Source organism: Mus musculus, chromosome 2 (genome assembly GCF_000001635.26).
Source record: "Mus musculus strain C57BL/6J chromosome 2, GRCm38.p6 C57BL/6J".
NCBI lineage: Eukaryota > Metazoa > Chordata > Mammalia > Rodentia > Muridae > Mus > Mus musculus.
The window spans coordinates 117,802,800-117,816,256 of record NC_000068.7 but is presented as its reverse complement, the minus strand read 5'-3'; the positions used below and the strand labels follow the sequence as shown (position 1 = coordinate 117,816,256).

At 39.7% G+C, this 13,457-nt stretch overlaps 1 long non-coding RNA gene across 1 annotated transcript; it reads left to right on the top strand.

The window, feature by feature from the left end:
• Nucleotides 1-3,454: 3,454 nt before the first annotated feature.
• Gm13985 (predicted gene 13985) lies at nt 3,455-11,608 on the top strand. Its single transcript, NR_126427.1, has 3 exons — nt 3,455-3,509; nt 3,883-4,019; nt 9,162-11,608. It is a non-coding gene; the product is annotated as a predicted gene 13985 (long non-coding RNA).
• The last annotated feature ends 1,849 nt before the right edge of the window (nt 11,609-13,457 follow it).

Sequence of the window (13,457 nt, the reverse complement as noted above, 5' to 3'; positions counted from 1 at the left end):
GAAGATCCACTGTGGAACAGATCCCAGGTGGAGGACTTCTGTCTATGGACAGTACCGGTGCACATTTCCACTTTGTGTTCTGTCTGTTAAGTAAAGAGGCATGGAATTATTGTCCATTTTATATTTACCCAGGTAGCATTTTGAAGAAGAAGTCTTTATATTTTTTAGTAATAAGGAAACAGAGATTCTGTGATGCAAAGCCAAATGCACCAAGAATGGGCTGTTGTTTCTCCAGTAGCTTTTATACTCTATGAATCATGCTTCCTTCACTAAAATTGAGATTATCATTTGAATAGTGCGTTGGTTATTCATTGCACAGATGCTTGTTAAGGTCTTCCTATAGGGCTCAAACTGAGATCTAAAGATAAATGTCTCCACATCTGCTCAACCTGGTAATATGCTGTCACATTTCCAGACAACATATAGACCAAGAAATATTGACAAAACTATGTGTGGTTTAAAGCTTAGTGAATAAATGTATTTTCATGGACCCCCCTTAGGAGGATGACTGGCCAGGATGGTTCATATAGGGCTCCAGAAAATACATTGTCCAATACCGAGTTTCTTATAAAAGCAAGTGGTTGGAAGTTTTCCAAGTTAATGTTTCCAACAGGCGATGGCTCAAGGGTGGGATGAGATGGATCACTCCCACTACTTTTGTGCAAACTGGAGTACTTTGTCTTCTAGTGTCAGCATTGTGCATCGCCATGGATAAATGTGGTTTAGTAGTGAGGAATAATGTAAGTTGGGTTTGCCAAATAGGAAGAACTAGAATCAAGCTCTGATCAGTACATGGAGTGAAGGAAAGCCATGAATGGCAGATGGTAGGTAGTCTCTCTAAGTCCAGGGTTCTTAACCCAGGGCTCCACTTTCATGGAAATCCCTCATGAGCGTGGATGTAGAAACTCGTATTTACTTTCCTAAGCTTTAGACCTTTGGCATTTTCTTCATGTATAAATATGGGCAACACACCATAGCTGTAATGGTGTCTTTGACTTTGTTCACTAAAAAACATCACAGGAATTTCCACATCCTAGCACAGAAGTGGGAGGTCAAATGTTGCTTGTGCTCACTTGGCATACTTAAATTATGACTTATGGCACAAATCCTAGCTCTAATTAATGGTCCAGTGAAGGTTACTATACATATCCAAGACTTCTTTTCCAGCCTTTATGAAACTGTATTTCAATTTTGTTGGTTCACTTTGTAATCTTAAGGATTCTGTTGTTTTGAAAAGCAATTTTCTGAAAGTTTCCAGATTGCCAAAGGACTTTATATTAGGGGGAATCAAAGCATCCCCTTAAAGCTCAAGATTGTAAATTTAAACACCTGATGACAGGCAGGTGGCGTCAAGGAATGAGTGGATGAAGAGGTCACTTGGATAACTGAGATAACAGCGTACAGCATAGAAAAATACCCCTTTCTACAACTTCTCTCCAGTTATTGGAGTGAATGAAAGTCACACGATTAACACCTCTGTTTCCATTCAAGTTGGGGTCCAAGCAAAAGAAAAAGAATGCATCTGATGAAGTTCAGAATATCACCTTCTAAACTACCAAGCGTGGCATTATAAAGTGGGCTTAATTCCTGTCAACCACAACTCCGAATGCCCATTGGATAGGCTGTAGGGAGAAGATGTTCTCAGAGCCCTGCAACAGAGAACTTTCTCAACGATGGCTTGCTGTAGCCTGCTTCCTTTCTGAGGCCACTTGGATCAACTCTGCAACAGAGCTGGTTTGGGCAGGTCTTTGTCTTCAGGAACGAGGCCTTCCTTTTGCCCGGAGGCCTTGAAATGGGTCAAAACAATGTATTACTTATATGAACTCCAAGGCCAAAATGTTCTCTTTGTAGGGTCCTTTCTCAAGTTTTTTCCTGTTATGACTGTCCAACAGAAACTCTCAGAGAATCGGCAGCAAAATTAAGCCAAAACTCAGAATGAAACTTTGTTTTTGGAATGGCTATCTTGCCAAAAGCTATCTACAGATTCAATGCAATCCCAATCAAAATTCCAACTCAATTCTTCAACAAATTAGAAAGAGCAATCTGCATATTCATATGGAATAACAAAAAACCTAGAATAGCAAAAACTCTTCTCAAGGATAAAAAAACCTCTGGTGGAATCACCATGCCTGACCTAAATCTGTACTACAGAGCAACTGTGATAAAAACTGCATGGTACTAGTACTTTCGACAGACAAGTAGACCAATGGAATAGAATTGAAGACCCAGAAATGAACCCACACACCTATGGTCACTTGATCTTTGACAAGGGAGCTAAAACCGTCCAGTGGAAAAAAGACAGCATTTTCAACAAATGGTGCTGGCGCAACTGGCGATTATCATGTAGAAGAATGCAAATTGATCCATTCCTATCTCCTTGTACTAAGATCAAATCTAAGTGGATCAAGGAACTCCACATAAAACCAGAGATAGTGAAACTTATAGAGGAGAAAGTGGGGAAAAGCCTCAAAGATATGGGCACAGGGGAAAAATTCCTGAATAGAACAGCAATGGCTTGTGCTGTAAGATCGAGAATCGACAAATGGGACCTTATAAAATTGCAAAGCTTCTGTAAGGCAAAAGACACCATCAATAAGACAAAAAGGCCACCAACAGATTGGGAAAGGATCTTTACCTATCCTAAATTAGATAGGGGACTAACATCTAATATATATAAAGAACTCAAGAAGGTGGACTCCAGAAAATCAAATAACCCCATTAAAAATGGGGTTCAGAGCTAAACAAAGAATTCTTACCTGAGGAATACTGAATGGCTGAGAAGCACCTGAAAAATGCTGGAAAGAACCCAGATGCCCCTCAACAGAAAATGTAGTACATTTACACAATGGAGTACTACTCAGCTATTAAAAAGAATGATTTTATGAAATTCCTAGGCAAATGGATGGACCTGGAGGGCATCATCCTGAGTGAGGTAACACAATCACAAAAGAACTCACATGATATGTACTCACTGATAAGTGGATATTAGCCCAGAAACTTAGAATACCCAAGATATAAGATACAATTTGTAAAACACATGAAACTCAAGAAGAACGAAGACCAAAGTGTGGACACTTTGCCCCTTCTTAGAATTGGGAATAAAACACCCTTGAAAGGAGTTACAGAGACAAAGTTTGGAGCTGAGATGAAAGGATGGACCATCTAAAGACTGCCATACCCGGGGATCCATCCCATAATCAGCCTCCAAACGCTGACACCATTGCCTATACTAGCAAGATTTTGCTGAAAGGACCCAGATATAGCTGTCTCTTGTGAGGCTATTCTTGGACCTAGCAAACACATAAGTGGATGCTCACAGTCAGCTATTGAATGGAACACAGGGCCCCCAATGGAGGAGCTAGAGAAAGTACTCAAGGAGCTAAAGGGATCTGCAACCCTATAGGTGGAACAACATTATGAACTAACCAGTACCCCGGAGCTCTTGACTCTAGCTGCATATGTATCAAAAGATGACCTAGTCAGCCATCAGTGGAAAGAGAGGCCCATTGGTCATGCAAACTTTATATGCCTAAGTACAGGGGAATGCCAGGGCCAAGAAGAAGTGGGAGGTGGGTGAGGGGAGGAGAGTTGGGGGGAGGGTATGGGGGATTTTTGGGATAGCATTGGAAATGTAAATGCAGAAAATACCTAATATAATTAAAACTAACTAACTAACTAACTAACTAACTAAATAAGAAACTTTGTTAATAGAAAGCCAGCTCTATGTATAAGCTTCAGAGGTTTATATCACTCTTTCTCTTGTAAACTCATGGCAGAAGAATTAGAATCTAAGCTTAAATTCCCTTACAGTTTTAAAGCTAAAGAAGAGAAGACCCAAAGGAACTGAAGTCTGAAATGTGATTCTGTTGCTCTTATTTATAGGCTGCAAGTTGCTGGTCTCTGGCCCGTCCACACCTTGTCATTCTGTCCCTGCAGCCTGCACTTGCTTTTCCTGGGTCAAGTGTGTTTCCTGAGGGGCTACAGAAAACACATTGTCCTAAGTCGGCTTTCTTATGAATGTAAGTAGTTAAGGTTTTTAAAGATTGATATTTCCAACTGGTGAGCCACACCTACCACTTTAGAGAAGAAGCCAAACCACAAACTCTGAAGCAATTATTTTTAAAAAAAATTACATTCTTATACCATGGGGCTGAGTATGTGTCTAAGACTCTGTGTGTCCAAATGTAATGTCCACTTAGTGGAAAGGCTGGGCATGTGCTGGCACAGTGGACATAGTAATGTCCAACAGCCCACGTCCTCAGCCTGCAAGGCAAGAAGGCTCTTGCAGATGCCATCATGTATTGTAAGATGGGGAGGGAGCATCTTCTAAATCATTTAGTAAGTCCACTATAATCATGGGGAACTTATGAAAGAAAAGTCAGAACTTCTGAGTAAGACAGATATTGACAGTGTCACACCATTATTTGGGGATGGACCAAAAGCCAAGGAACATAGGTGGCTGCTAGAAGCTGGACAAGGCTAGCAAATGGATTTTTCTCTTAAAGGCAGCAGAAATCATGTAACTGTGCCCAAACTTTGATTTCAGACCAGTAGGTGGCATTTTGGACTTTTAGTCTTAGTAACTGTAGGAGAATAAACTTACTGAGTTTATGGTCATTTCTGACAGTGGCTGCTGAGGACTTGTACAGATGGTTAAGAGTTTAGATTCCAGAGAAAAACCAGCCTCCTCTAGTCTCAGCCTGACCACGTGTGTCCCTGAGGCCCACCAGCATACATTGAACTACTTGCAGTGTGCTATAATGCATCACTTAGCCTATGGGTGGCCAAGCCTTTGCTTGAAATTGACTGACTTCTAAAGCCCAGGTTTATCTTTGATTTCTCATAGTTGGAAACTGTTATTCTCACTCATGCCTTGGCTGAGTCCATCATTTTCAGAGTCCCTCAGCTACCATATTGTTTGAGCCAAATGGTCCTTCAGTTTTCCTGAGACGTATGTTTTTGCTTTGGGCCATGAAATTTTGCTTTAAGCTGTCACAGGTCATAAAACAAGCAAACAGAAAGCCTTCACATATTTAAAAATAACTATGTATAAATACCTATAGGGGTAGCTGTAATCATTCATCAGGATGAAAATATCAGAAAATTTAAAGCTTAAGGCTTTTCCCAAGCTACAGAATTACACACACACACACACACACACACACACACACACACACACACACACGTCTCAACCTTATGAACTAACAAAAAGCCTTTACAATCAACTGAGGTAAAAAAAAAATCTGTCCCATACATGCAAAAATTTAATAAATCCTAAGCCCCCTCAAAGTCTTTAAAGTGTTTATTTTACTAATCCAATCTGGGCATTTGTCTTATTTCTCAAAGTTCTCTTGAAATGTACCAAATGTTAGGCTATTCTAAGGTGAATCCTTTCAAATTTCTTGTTCAAATTAAATTTAAATATAAGACAAGAGAGTAAGGCAAAGACACACCCAATAGAGCTGACCTCAAAGAGGTGGCTCGCGTGTGCCCCAGGAAAAGAGAATGGGTCATAGAGATGGAGCAGAAGCAGCATGATAGTGCCCATTCTGCAACATGGAAGGAAACAGCAGTCGTGGCTAAACTTAACCCTGGACAAAGGTAAAGGCCTGCCTTGGGTGTCCTTATAAAGTGTAAAATTGATTTTGTATTACATGTATTATTCTGATTAATCAGGTAGCATGGCAGAGATATGCTTGTGATTTCCTGTGACACAATATCCAATCTCATGGGTCTCTTGACCCACTGAAGGCATTTGCTCAATCCAATTGAAATGTTCCCAGTAGGATTAAAGAGGAAGTTCTATGGTTCTATCCATAGGTTGGTTATTTTAACCAATGACGTGAATAAACTATTAACATAAGGAGTAATAATTTAGGCATCATTATATTATTAACACAACTAACAGATACATAACTCACAATTGCCTGGAAGGTGCCTTGGAGTTGGCACTGTGTTCAGTACAGGATTTGTAGAATATGTGTGAGCTATAAGTTAAAAATGGAATGAAACCCAATCCTAAAACTCATTTCTAAGGTGTACTTGAATATTGTTATATAGATTTTTCTCTATATCCTAGCCGACACTCATTTAGCCACACAGTGAAGATGCTAACTACAATGTGGAAATCAATTATTGCAGAACTCATCACTTGAAGTTTGGTGTGAGTGATGAAAATAAGGAGCTTATTAAACTCAAGGATTCTGGCCCTGGTTAAGAAGGAGCTGCCGTGGGCTTGCAGCCCATAGACTTCCTCTGGTTTTTGTTCACTAGGAAAAGCATGGCGTTCTGCTTGACTGTTATGCATTTCAGCACTGGTGATATCATCACTGTCAGCTACAGCCAGAGGGTCTGTTCATGATGCCCTGATTCAGTGCTATGGCCCATATATATCCTCTAGTAATATGTGAAAGTTATGTATGGCATTCCGATGTATCTATAACTCCTTGGTTCACATCAATTCTGCATGGACTGAACTCAAGAGTAACTAAAGCTACTTTATTGTCAACATAAACCTAAGATGTTGATGTTTAGCGGTTTGGATAGCTTAAGAGAATTCCATCACCACCGCTAAAAATGCTGTCTAACATGTGTGATCAACAGATACTCAAATGGGAGCTGTTTCTCCATAGTTTCCAGGAGAATTCCAATGAAAATATTAACTTATTTAAAACATTTAAAGTTCACTGCAGAATTATTTTTAAACTGGAAATTCTATTAGATCTGCAGAACTTTTGAAATAATTTCAGGTTTTATGTGTCATTACTTTACTTATTTTTTTGCCAGAAGGATTGCGGGTGATAGAAATTTCTTGAGAAAATGGTTTTTGGTACATCAAGGAAGGATCATTTTGATCATCTGATCCTATGCATAGCATACTTAGGTGTCATTTCTTGGAAAACTTTTATCAAGATTGTTCTCAGATTCTAACAAAAGAGGTATTTATAAACAGTGCTACAAAGATAAGCACACTGGTTGAAATCAAGGACATCAAAATTCCATTGTTACTGCTGATAGTGTTGCTTTCCAGTGAAGTGGACATGGTCTTGTGAGACATTGTACTCTACTCTGAGCTAATATGACTTCCAACCACCTACACTCATTTCTTGTAATATATAGTTGTATGTAGAATAAACCATATCAATTGGTTCTTCCAACTTTGTCTGATTCTCTGTCTCTCTCTGTCTCTCTGGCTCTGACTCTGTCTCTGTATCTATCTGTCTGTCTCTCTCTGTCTCTCTGTCTCTCTGTCTCTCTCTCTGTCTCTCTGTCTCTGTCTCTGTCTCTGTCTCTCTCTCTCTCTCTCTCTCTCTCTCTCACACACACACACACACACACACACACACACACACACACACACATACACACAGTTGAGAGATAAAACGACTTGGAAATTACTCTCTCTAGAGATGGCAACATGATGTCTCAGCTCAGCCTCTGGAGTTAGGAGGTAAGGTGGGAAGAAATGATGCTAAGTCTAGGTGACTTGACAAGATGTGGGACATATCCCTGAGAAGGTCAGACAACTGTCCAAAAATATATATATATATTAAATAAGACTATAAACCAATCTGTCCAAATTTACCAATTCTGTTTCTATGGCATGATCTAGCATGTAATCTTTGGCTACTGGAGATTCTTACAACCCAAATTGTGAAAATGAAATTACAGCTGTTACAACTGTGTTGATCTGCCTGATGATTCAGGTCCAGCACAAGTCAGAGCAGCATGAAATGGACAATATTCATGGACAAAATCCTGATCCAGCAGAGAAGAACCACAACCTGGAAGCAGCCACAGGAGGCTGAAATCAAACCAAGGAAGACAACAGAGCATTGAAGAAAAACTTGACTTGATGTGTGCATAAGCCTCCATGCCTCACCCCTGGGACTAGGTCTACACTGGGATCTCTGATCTGTTGGTACTTGGGGTTCCTTAGTTACTTGTGATGGAGTGCCTGTGCATTGTGTGGGCTTCAATGGCATCCCCCTGCTCCATTCAGTAGGCAATAATACTCCCACAACTGTGACAATTGTAAGTTAAATGACTCTAGAAGTTAACAAAATATCTCTTAGAAACAATGGCTCCAACTTACAAAGAACATTTTTTTTTTCAGCCAAAGACTGATACCAATAGCTATCTCTATTGGTTAGTGGGGTCACTCTCTTGGTCAGGATTGTCTCAGGAATGTGCACAGAACAGCCACGGTCATGTAATAAAGTCTCCTGACATCATCTTCAATAGAACTCAAACCCTCAGAATTTCATTAATTTTAAACTGAGACTTTTACCACTTTGTGTGACCATTTTGGTGTTCCATATAGCACCTGTTTCCTTCAGAGGAGTTTGATGTCACATGGTCTAAGAAAAAAAAAAAAACAAGTTTAGGGAAGAGGGATACCACCCAGAAAAGAGTCTTCCTTAGCTCAGATTCCCTGAGCTCATGTAAAGGCTGTTCCCAAGCATGCTAGAGCCCCTGGTCCAAGTCCAGAACAGAGTTCTGCATTGGAGAAGCAGAGCTGCACCCCTATCCCAAACAGTGCTGGTTAATAAGGTGCCAGAACACAATATACAGGAGAGCTAGAATTTAATATGTGGTTTTGTTCAGGAAGAGAAGGGTGGAAAAATGTTTCCTGTAAGACTTGATCGTGTCAGAGGCTGTGTGTGAGTGTGTATAGATTACAGGGACTGGAGACAGGGTGGATTTATTTTTATTGTGAGGAAATCCAATGTAAGCAAAGCTGGCTTTTCTTAGCTGAGGGATCCAGGAGCCATCAGGTAACAGATAGCATGGTAGCATTTTGACCATCTGCCTTCTACGTATTCTCTCCGTGTTTGTAGTTGGATTCTTGGGGTTGAGTGTTCTTTAGTTAGGAAACAGCATTCTTTCAACTTGAGCAGGAATTGGAAATCTTGGCTGGGTTATCTGATATTTTAGTTACCTTTCCCCTACTGAATGGCACGCACACACAGAGATTGCAAAATTACATGTAGAGCAATGCATGAAAGTTTGCTTTCAGTGTCTTAAAAAGCTTAACTTGGTTACTCAGGAATGATCTCAATTTTGTTTTGCACATATTTTTCTCAGAGTTTTATCCAGCATTTTAAGGCAAGATGAACTCTTCTGTGACTAAAAGCTCATTTTCACTCCATTGTCCTCAGCCCAGGCATCCTTTAAAGAAGAGAGGACTAATCTATTCAGCACTCAACCTTCAGAGCCTACTTTTCACTTCTGTTCTGCTTGGTTCTGCCTTTGGAACATGTGAGCAAAGCCTGCAATGAGGACCAGTAGGAGCACCTGCCTGTGTATGAAGACAGCCTTCTAGGAAGCCTTCAGTACACCTCAAACACCAGAACCACCCTCAAAATATCAGAGATGCACCAACTCATATCGATGCAGAATATGCTGTACTGATAAAATTCAGTGGGCTGGGTAGATTTTAGACCCCTTACTTACCAGCACAGGAAATCTTGGAAACTTTAGTATAATAATACTAAAGAAAGGAAGCTATTTGGGCCTCAACTATGGCTGTGAATATACCTTGGGAATGAAGAAAGGAGGGAGTGGTAGGAGTTCTGGTTAGTTATTGTAAATTTGGCATAGGCTAGAGAAACTCCAGAAGATGGAACCCCAACTGAGGAGTTCCTCAACTAGACTGGACTGTGGGCATGTCTGTGTGGGGAGATATTTTCTTGATCAGCGATTGATTTGAGAGGGCCCAGCCCACTGTGGGCGATACCACACATGTGCAGGTGGTCCTGGGTAATATTAAAAAGCAGGTTGAGCAAGGCATGAGGTACAAACCAGTAAGCAGCCCTCATTGCTGGTCTCTGCTTCATCCCTGTCTCCAGCTTCCTGATTTGAGTTCCTGCCTTAGCTTCCTGAGATAATGGACTACACCTTGTAGACCAAATCATCCTTTTCCGCCGTAAACTGGTCAGTGTCTCTTTAAGATATTAGGTGTACTTGCTAGAGTGCTTTGGTTGGTAAGAGTGAGCTAAATCCTATTCAAAATGACCGTATAAGCAGAACAGAAAATCTTTGGGTTTGTATGTAGAAGTACTACAGTCATTGCTAAACTAATGTCTTTCTGCTTCTTATCCTTGTCTTTTGCATGATAGCAGGCCTGTTTGCTGTTGCTAAGTTTAAAAATGGGGACAACTACAGGCTGATTCCTTAGTCCAATATGCCTACAGCAGTATTTGGAGGATATAAAGCTGTACTTATCAATTACTGAAAAAGAAGGGCTCATCTTATTTAGCCTAGTCAGGTCCAGATAGAAGGGCACAGGAAGATGCGACCTTTGTTCATATTAAAGGGCCAGCTGTCTAAGATCACTTCCTAATGTTTTTTGTAGGATGGGGATTTATATATAAAACTCCCTGAGTTGTTTTACAAAAGTATACTTTGTGATGCAACAACTGAAATATAGAAAATTGAAAGTATATTGGATCTTAATACACTAACCATATTACTGATCTGTTCAATGGGGGGTACGCTAACAGGCCAGCCCTACCACTACATTATATATAGAAAAACGTCATCATGGGGGAAAAACTGAAAGTGACAGATAAGATAGAAACTTCATGAAAATGGTGGGGCAGTTTTCAATTCAGTGAATGATTACAAAAATCTGTAAATGGTACAGTGAAGTAGTCCCTTTACTTTGATGAGGGTGAAAGTTTACTTATGGAAGCTGTTGTTGATAAATTATCATAAAGTAGTGGAATAAAATGATTTGAAGTTTGATCCAAAGTTGTGACAATGACTGTGGACTGATGTAGCCTGTCACCCACTGAGAACTGGCAGTTCTCCTGGGCACCATTTCCTGGGCTCAGCTGTGGTTTCTCATAGACAAAATGGCACCCAGCAAACCTGAAATTGCATTGTATTCCAAATATTCTTCAGTATTATGAGTTGTGAAAATAAGAATTTATACAGAGCCGGGTGGTGGTGGCGCACGCCTTTAATCCCAGCACTTGGGAGGCAGAGGCAGGCGGATTTCTGAGTTCGAGGCCAGCCTGGTCTACAGAGTGAGTTCCAGGACAGCCAGGACTATACAGAGAAACCCTGTCTCAAAAAAAAAAAAAAAGAATTTATACAGAACCAAGGAAGGGGAGATACATGGTTATAGAGTTTTTGTCTGTTCTTACTTAGGCACGAATCTCTATTTGCTAACATCATGCCTTGCTATAGTTTTGAACTTAATAATTGCAGAATTGAAGCTTATATCTCAGGACAGGAATTTCCACTTATGTTCCAACATTCCTCCTCTCCTGTGCAAAACCACAGCACTGAGGTCATCTAATCCCTTGCTTTTATGCTTTCCTCCATAGTCCAATACTGTCTCTTCTCTCTGGTCTTTTGACCACAGTATAAAGGGAGATATTTGTTTTGGCTCCTTCACTCCCTTTATTTGTTTTTACTGGTGATAGGTCATGCTGGTAAGAAGTGGAATGCAGAAAACAGAAGCAAAGGATCTCTAGGCTTTGATATAATAAAGGGTTTGATCTCATCCATTTTCACTAGGTTTTAAAATACCTTTTTTTTTTTTGCAACTGTTATACAGTTCTATAATTAGTTTAAAAATTAAAAATGTTTAAATTGCCCTTGGATTTTAAATTTTTTCTTTTTCTTTCTTTCTTTCTTTCTGTTTTCCTTCCTTCCCTTTTTGTCTTTTGTTTTTGTTTGTTCGCTTGTTTGCATATTTTTGTTTCAAGGCTTGGGTTCTGGTTTTCATCTTCATACTAAGCCACTATAGTAACCCAGTATGGCCTGTCTGTTTGTGGCTTTAGTGTCCTCACCTATAGGGTGTGGGATTAGGCTGACGGGTCTCCACTCTTTCTTCAGGCTGAAAGAACTTATTACAAAACATTTTAGGTCAAAGATCTTAGCTTTGAAATATCAGGCTGGTTGTTACTTATTTAAATTATACTCCTTAAACAGCCATTGCCAGGGCATTATGCCATTGAGAAATAAACTATGCATATCCTGCCTCAGTCTTAGAAGTGTAGGGCTAACATATACATTCTATTTGCACATAGATTTAGCAAATTTGGGATTCTCTCCTTCTATATAGTAAGATAAATATAGATATATCCATACAGACTTAACTTCAATTAATTTTCATAGCTCTAGAAGCCTTGAGTAAAATGACAACAGCCATTACATATCATGGAACCCCAATGATATTGCATGTGACTGTGGTGAGCTTGAAATAAGAAAGATTTGTTCTTCCAAACTTGTGCTGCTGATAAGCTTATTAAGAATATTTTATTCAACTAAATTAAAATAAAAAGTAATAGTAAAATACATCAAACACAGATATTCATCAGATAGTCTTACTAGGCAAGCAATCTGTAGTCACCATATTGGAAGACCACTTGGCATATTTATTGGCTAGATGTGCAGATGCCTGCAGAATCAGCCATTTGGTTTCCAGTATAGACTTAGCAGAAGTGAGTAACTGCAAAAAGGTCAAGTTGGAAAGTAACCAAAGAGTTGAACAGTAAAGAAACATTATCTGTTCATACAGTTAATGGCAGTGTAATTAACAGGACAAGAAGAATGAAGATCCCCAACCCTTAGCATACAACACCATGAAAGAAATTCATAAACATTATTCTGAGTAAAATTTAAAAAACGACACTTACATATAAGGTGAAACATGTTTATATTATTAAAACCCAGAATAGAGTTTATCCATAGACAGTATGAGAGGAGATCCTGGGATAGTGTCTAATTTCTTCAGCTGTATCTTAGTTGGATTGATATGTCACATTTGTAGACATGTGTCTGGCATCACATGCCATCTATGATTAAGCTATTTTATCTGTGTCCATTATATTTCAACAATCATTTTGTAGTTTTTTTTCCCCATGTGCTAGTTCATTCAACTTACACAATAACTCCAGGCAATAAGAAGGGCGGGATAACTTTCTCCCAGTTACCAAGAAGTGAACCTGACTCAAAGTTTTGTCCAAAGCCTTTGGGCTGATTAGTCATAGATCAAGATCAGGTAAAAGAAGGCAGTGCTTTATAGGCAGATCGCTCTGATGCCTAAAAGGTATTTAATAAATACTGTCTAGTGCTAAGTTGTAGAGTTCCTAGTAACAAAAAGGTAGTCATCTTACCGTGAAATTTTCTGGGGCAGTGGTGCATGTGTATGTGTGTGTGTGAGTGTATAGTGTGTGTGTGTGTGTGTGTGTGTGTGTGTGTGTGTGTGTGTGTGTGTGTGTGAGATCTCTGGCTGGATCACATGCATTCTCTCCTCAGAAGGAAACAGAGATATGCTCTGATTCAAATGCCCTTGGTGCTGCCAAAATACCTGTGGAAAATTGTGCAACTATGTCCCTCTAGGGCTTAGAAGTGAATGAGTCACACCCTCAGTTCTCAGACATAGTGCCCAGGAAAACAGGAAAGCTCACGTCGGCAGAAATCCATTATGTGACCTTGGA